Raw genomic sequence first — 7021 nt, 5'->3', positions numbered from 1 at the left:
GTGAAATGCCAATTATTGTCTCCCTCGAGTTTACCTTGCCTTTTCCCTTCCATCCTGTCTTTTATTGCATGCATTTATATGATTACTTGATCCAACAAAGAAATATTAACAACCATCTTCACGTCAAACTCCTTCTATCCACAAAATAACCGTAATATTTTTAATCACGTTGGAAAGAATTTAAAGGTAGAAGTAGGATAATTGTAAAAAATTTTGTAGAGCAATTCCGTTGGTAATTTCACTAGCAACGAGTCACTCGGAAAAAGAAATAACAGCAGGATTTAATACGAGTAGAGTTTGAGCAGATGCCTCTCGGCATAAAATCTGGTGATTTGAACCAACTAAATTTCTACGATACTATCTACGGTAACTTAGTCTACGGTCTCGAATCGTAACGGGGATGTGTTCACGTTCATTGTCAGGAAAGTGAAAACCCAAGCGTGGGAAACACAGGCGAGTTTCTCGCTTGGATATTAACTTTGTCCAATCATGCAGCCGAGTAGTTTCGCTGCTTCGAAATTATCACGTATCGTTGCGAAATTCAAATGGTTCTTCGATAACGCCGATTACTCCGTCGCGATCTCGATCGTTCGTTAATCGAAATAAAAATGTTTATACTTATAAATTTTACGTTGCAATGATATTATGGCAATTATACGCAATAATTATTGCATCTTTTTATTTGATCATAATCATGATATGCTTCTGTAATGGTATCGATAAAATCGATCTACCGACGATTTATTTTATCGAAGCAAAACACAAAGCAAATAGTCGCATAACTTTGCCGGTGCTGTTTCATCATATATATAAGTACATATTTGCATAGACGAAAGCTGCCTTTTTTCAAGCATGAACCAACTCTTTTCATTCTTTTTCTCTTTATCTTGTACTACGACGTAAAATCATTTCCGTGAATATTCTGGTAAATATGGCAAAGAAAATTCAAGACGATTGTGACTTTTCAAGTAGGAGAAGAAAGAAGGAAGAGTTGTATCATTTTTCTCAAGTTGTATCATCTTTTTTCATTCCAACGACCAAATAAATCATTAACCTTACTTTCAAAACTGTTTCGAATAACTATTTCTTTTTATTATCATATATGAATACAACACGTAATTTAATTCCTTCATTAAAATATATTCTTTTTTGTGTTACAGGTAAGCTTCGGGATAATAATATCCTCTTACTGTATCGGAGAGTATTTACTCTGCAATACGTAAGTTTATTCTGAATCACGCATAAAAATACGTATGGAAAGATTGGATGGAACAAATGAAAAATGTTCTATCTTTCGAACGATATATAATAGTTATCTCGCAATGAAAATTAATCGCAATTCTTAAGGGTATTCTCCTACCTAAGATAGAATTTAAGATTTTTTACTAGTTTTGCTATTAAAAATTCGAGTTGATGGAAAACCGGTGATTATTGACATTCGGTACGAACAAGAGACAGGAGTTTTGTTCTACTTTAAGGACAAGAAATAAGGGTAAGCGAAGGGATAAGAAGAACGACCACAAATTCCCGAGGGTTAAGCAGTTTCATTCTCGGAGATCTAATTTCCTTCCATCAAGATGCGTCGTACGTTTCTCTCTATATATTCTCTATACGTATATTCCTTTCTCTTTAGAATACGGCTCGTTTCGCTGTTGTAAACTCGTCAACCGAAATTGCGTCCCCACTGTAAATCTCTTTGCATTCTTGCACATGCTAGTCTTCCCTCTTCCCATCTCGTAAACACATGCACCACGCCCGAACAATTTAGACCTCGATTACTCGGCTCAACTTCGTGGTCGAGAAAACGAACTGCTAATATTTCAATCCGCTACACGAAGATGATTTCGAATCTGTCGAGATAAAAGATGCTATTATTGCCTATCCAAAATTACATTCATTTTTATTTTCTTCGGATAAGTTTTTCTTCCTTTTTTTTGTATTATTATTTTTAATTTAATTGTTGACAATTGATTTTTTGTTCATTAAGTAAACGATTATTTATATTTCTTACTCTCGCGAATCGAGTTGTGCGTTCGTAACAATAATAATTATGGGTATGACTCGTGAAAAATGAACGATACAGAAAGATAATGAACAGATGATCTTGGCAATAATAAAGAAATAAGTGAAGCGGGACGTAATTGAAGTCGGTACATGTAATGCTTAATTGATACATAGTTATCTCGGAAAGTAAAGCGAACATTTCTGTATACGTAGTTGGATTGTATGCATGTACTTCTATATGTATGTACATAAGTTGGTATTGAAAACGCGCGTATAATATTGTAGTTATTTCCAAGCTCTGTATTTCGCTGAGGCGGACACACGCACGTACACACACACACACACAGAGGGAGTAATTTCAGGTTTCCAGCGCATGGAATATCCTACTGAAGCTACACGCTATCTACTTTCGTTGTGCTTTCAAACGAGCTAATAAAAATGATAACTTAAGGAAATCGTATATCCTGGCAGAGATGTAAGATCAGAGACTGAGTTAAAAGAAATAACTATTAGATACGAGGAAAAATTTTGCAAAAAGAAAAAAAGAAAGTATAGAGAGAAAAGGTCCTTGTTTAATAAATAAATAATAAAAATAAGTAGAATTGAACAGAGGAATAAAAGAATAAGACGCTTAATGATACACTTAAGAATCATTACTTATATAATATATACATATATATTGTCTAATATATTTATATAAGAAGGAGAACTAGTTTAGAAAACACTTTACAGTTATTGAACTTTACATCAGTTAAGAGAAAAAAAGAAGGATTTCGGAAATAATTTTTCGCGAGGACGAGGACTTTAAATCTTCTCTTGCTCTCGCTCTCTCGCTCTCTCTCTCTCTCTTCGTCAGCGTAATCGCTTAGCGCCAATTATGCGAATTCTACGTTATTTTACTCGGCGCCTTGCAGGCACTACACAGCTCGAGAAGGATGGCCGCGACATTAATGAGCCTTTAATAGATGGATATTTTTGTCTGAATTATACTGACATATCTTTTATCTCTTTGTGGCTTCGAGATACGCAGAATACAAATTTTTTCTTTTTTATTTGAAAGGAACGCCAGCTCACAATTTCTTACGAAAGCTCTTCTTCTTCTCTTCCTTCTTTTATAGTCGTTGCTTAGGCACTTCTTTCTCATCCTCTTTTCTTATAGATTCCATCTCGGAAGAAAACTAGTTACATTCATTACTAATTGTCTTAACGAGCCTTTTCTTACCAAGCACCATCGAAAGATTTTCCTTCCTATTTCCAGTAGACCAAAATGATACGATTTTTCGTCGTTTCTTAACGCCGTTTCATCCTCTAGACGTGAATTACACGGATAGAGAAGATTTCTTGGAGATTTTTCTCTTTCCCTCTCACCTCTCTTTTGCCTCACTTTTCTTCGTTTTCTCTTTCCAAAAGGAACGCTTGAAAAATAATCGCGACGAGATTCGCATGAAATACAATTTCCGGTAGAGATCAAACGGACAGAATGAGAAAAAGAGCGTGGGAGTGCAAGGACGTTTCAAAGATAATTCGGCGTGTCTTCGTGAGGCCAAGCACGAAAAGATTTGCCGTGAGAATAAATGAAGAACCGTTTTTCAATTTTCATCGCACTTCCTGCTCTTCTTTCCTGTCTTTTGCATCCTGCATCATCTCATAAGTACACGTATATCCAAATAGAAAAGCACGTAAGAAGCAGAACCATCGAGTCGAGGTTACGCTATTATACCAAACGTAATCCCTTGGAGCCTGGTTCATAGGCTTCTTCTTCTTTTTACGTATTCGTTCTCTCTTTTTTTTTTTTTCTTTTCCTTTTTTTTTTCTTCCTCTCTTTCATAGGCCCGTTCAGAATCTTTTTCTCCGCGACAACGTTCTGGCGTTTTCACTTTTGCTTTCGCAGGGGAAGAAGAGGATTAACACTCTGTTCGTGGTGTCGAAGTTAAGCCTCTCTCCTTCCTCTTTATTTTTCTTTCTCTTTTTTCTCCATTTCAATCTCCTTCTCTCATTCTCTCTTTCTTTCGGTGGTCATGATACCGGATTATATGCACGCTTGAAATATCGCTCCAGCTCCGAGATTTTATCCATTCGTTCATCCGTCTGCGTCCATTCGTCGCTCACTTTTCAAAGGGCTTTTCTATTTCTCGTCGCGGTTTTTTTCCTGGGCCGAACGAAATCTTCGTATCTTCGTAGATCATTGTTTCAGCCTGTACTCAATGATGTATAAATATATATATATATATATATATATATCTTACAATTTTTTCCCAAGAGAATATTTTTGATAATGATCATAAGGCATTCATAAGTAAACTCGAGGATACATTGAGAGCTCTTTATAAGTTGAAAACGCGATACCATTGATGTAGTATCGAAGCGTCACGATGTCTAGTATCATATTGTGATCACGATACTACGGTATAACAGTTACTACAACATGATACCTATTAGTGCAAGTATCGTGTCGTACCTACTAGTTGAACAACGAATGGGGGAACTATGCGAGAGAGGGTGAGAGAAGGGTAGATACAACAAACGGTTATATAAGCCGACGTATTGGTACTACAGCGAGGAAAGTGGAATCAGATTACCTGTCTTGAAACGACTGCTGAATCGGATCCGTTTTGATAGGAGTTCAGTGTCGGTAAAACATCGAACGATATCTTTCTATACCGACTTTTCTGTTCCTTTATCAAACGTTACACTTTTATCGCTGATATGCCAACATATTTTTCTTTCGACAAGTCGTTTCAGATATTTCATTTTTAGTCATATAAACATTTCCTTAATTTCTTATCCAGAGGATAGGACAAATTTTCAATTTTTTTTTTATAACGAACAATAAGTTTCTTCTTTAAAAAGAAGAGAATTTTTATTGTTCTATTTCTCGTAATCTTTTTCTTTCTTCTATAAAACTATAGAAATCGTTATTACGTTGGTAGACACAAATGGACCAAATGAATGTTATATTTATATATATTTCGTTATCGTTATTTCTTGGAGATTTATTGTAATCAATGTGAAAGCATGACAAAGATTAGAAAAAATCAATAATAATCAATAATCTTTGATCGTTCGATTAACCGGAAGCATTATCTAGAGTTACGAAAAAAGACATAAAAGATATACCTACCCTCGATTTTTGATCGTTACATTTCCAGTTTCGCGTGCGTTTAATATCAACACCTTATTGTGCGGATGCATCTCGTTGCTCGAACACTGACTATCTCTTCCCTTTTCTCTCTTACTCGCTTTCTCTCTCCCTCTCTCTCTCTCCCTCTCTCTCTCTTTGGAATGGGCGAGAAGAACCCCTTGTTGGATACTAGTCCCCACAAAGACATCGTCTACCCAGACAGCATTGGCATTGTATTGTATATACAGGATGTCTTCGCCGGCTTATACTTATGTAACGCGAGCCTGCCAACACACCGAAAAGAACGTCATACTTATCCGTGGTACCAGCATCGGCATCGTCGAACCCCATTCTCATAGTCTGCGCTTTAAACCAACGATGGATGCGAGGGAGATGAAGGCGAGGGACGTATATAGAGAAAGACACCAGCTGGCATTCAACGAGCCAAGGATGATAGAGAGAAATGAGTATGTGTCTGTATATGCGAGAAAGAGAAGGAGAGAGAGAAAGAGAGAGAGAGAGAGAGAGAGAAACGCGTGCAAGGTTTCTCAGGATCCTGCTTGACATAATCCAACGTTCGACGAATAGCATGGACATCGTCGTGTCGTCTTCGCTTCAAATTGTCACTCTTTTGATTCAAAAGAATGTTTAGTATTTTCTTCTACTTTTTCTACTTCTTCTTTCTCTTCTGTTCCTGATCTAACAACAATATTCAATAGGATTCGAACAACGATGCTTCTTCATTCGTAGGTATGTACATTCAGAGAATTTATGGAAATGTTCACTATATTCCGATCAAAGATTTCTCTTCTTTTAACTTGTATTCGACGTAATTAAATTAAAGGTATCGTTTCTCGTACAATATAATCGTGATTGACATTTACTAGGGATAGGATTGACAGCAATTCATTTCTAATTAATTTATTAATTCTTGAATATTTTTAACTAACTAGAATTTAAGGTGAATTTGGGGTCAACGCGTAACGATCTTTCTATCCTCGAACCAGGGTAATGTAGCTCGCGCGATGAATAACAAAATAAGGTAGAAAGCGCGCCCGTGGACGAAATTAACTCTTTCTCTTTGCGTTTAAATCAAGCGAGCTCGTAGTTAATTTTACGTACGTTTCTCTTCTTCTCGTGTACCGACGTGTGTCACTATGAGGAAGAAAGAAATAGAACGTGAGTGTACGAGCGTTTGTTAAAGAGACTCTGACGTAATTGCGACGGCAAGAATAAATAAAAACGTATTTCGTGTTTTGTCACCGACTCGTCGTTGCGAATGTTCTTTCTCCTGCAGAATTATTTTTTGGTATCCTTAATGCGATCCGCGAAATGCAAACGAAATTTCAAAAGGAATGCTATCTCTGGTCTATGGTTATCGTAGTTTCGAGAATACGCATTGTTTTCTATCCAAGAACCCGTTTGTAAAGTTGCTAACGACTGAAAATTCTCGAATTAAGGACTTAAGTGGTTCTCTAAGCCCAAAATGAGTTTATGTTAATACGTTAGAGAGAAAGTTCGCTAGCGTACAAAAACTTGGCGCATTTCCTTTTAAACTCGGCGTGAAAGCGAATTTAAGTATTTATGGCAAAAGCTTCGCGAGAGGAGCTCACGAGCTTAAACGTTAGCCGCAAGCACCGTGAGAAGGAGGAAACGAGAGAAAGAGGAAGGGCCATATAAACATCGAGAGTGAGATCCACATAAAGAGAAATAGCAAGAGAGGGGGGAGAGGGAGAGAGAGAGAGAGAGAGAGAGAGAGAACTGTCGAGATATGAGTTGGAATAACAACGCGTTAATGCTTCTCGGAAATTGTCCATGGCTTTTTCTTTCCCTTTCTCTTTTCTTTCGAGTTGCAAATAGGAAAGCTTTTTTTAACGATTTTCCACTCGATTCTCC

General features: G+C 36.9%; 1 protein-coding gene across 2 annotated transcripts in view; it reads left to right on the top strand.

The window, feature by feature from the left end:
- The window catches only part of LOC124950757 (MOXD1 homolog 2), a 152088-nt gene that overhangs the window by 45405 nt on the left and 99662 nt on the right, over positions 1 to 7021 (top strand). The gene's annotated exons all lie outside the window — the stretch shown is intronic.

This window comes from Vespa velutina, chromosome 7, assembly GCF_912470025.1.
Source record: "Vespa velutina chromosome 7, iVesVel2.1, whole genome shotgun sequence".
In the NCBI taxonomy this organism is placed as follows: domain Eukaryota; kingdom Metazoa; phylum Arthropoda; class Insecta; order Hymenoptera; family Vespidae; genus Vespa; species Vespa velutina.
This window is presented reverse-complemented; position numbering and strand designations above follow the sequence as displayed.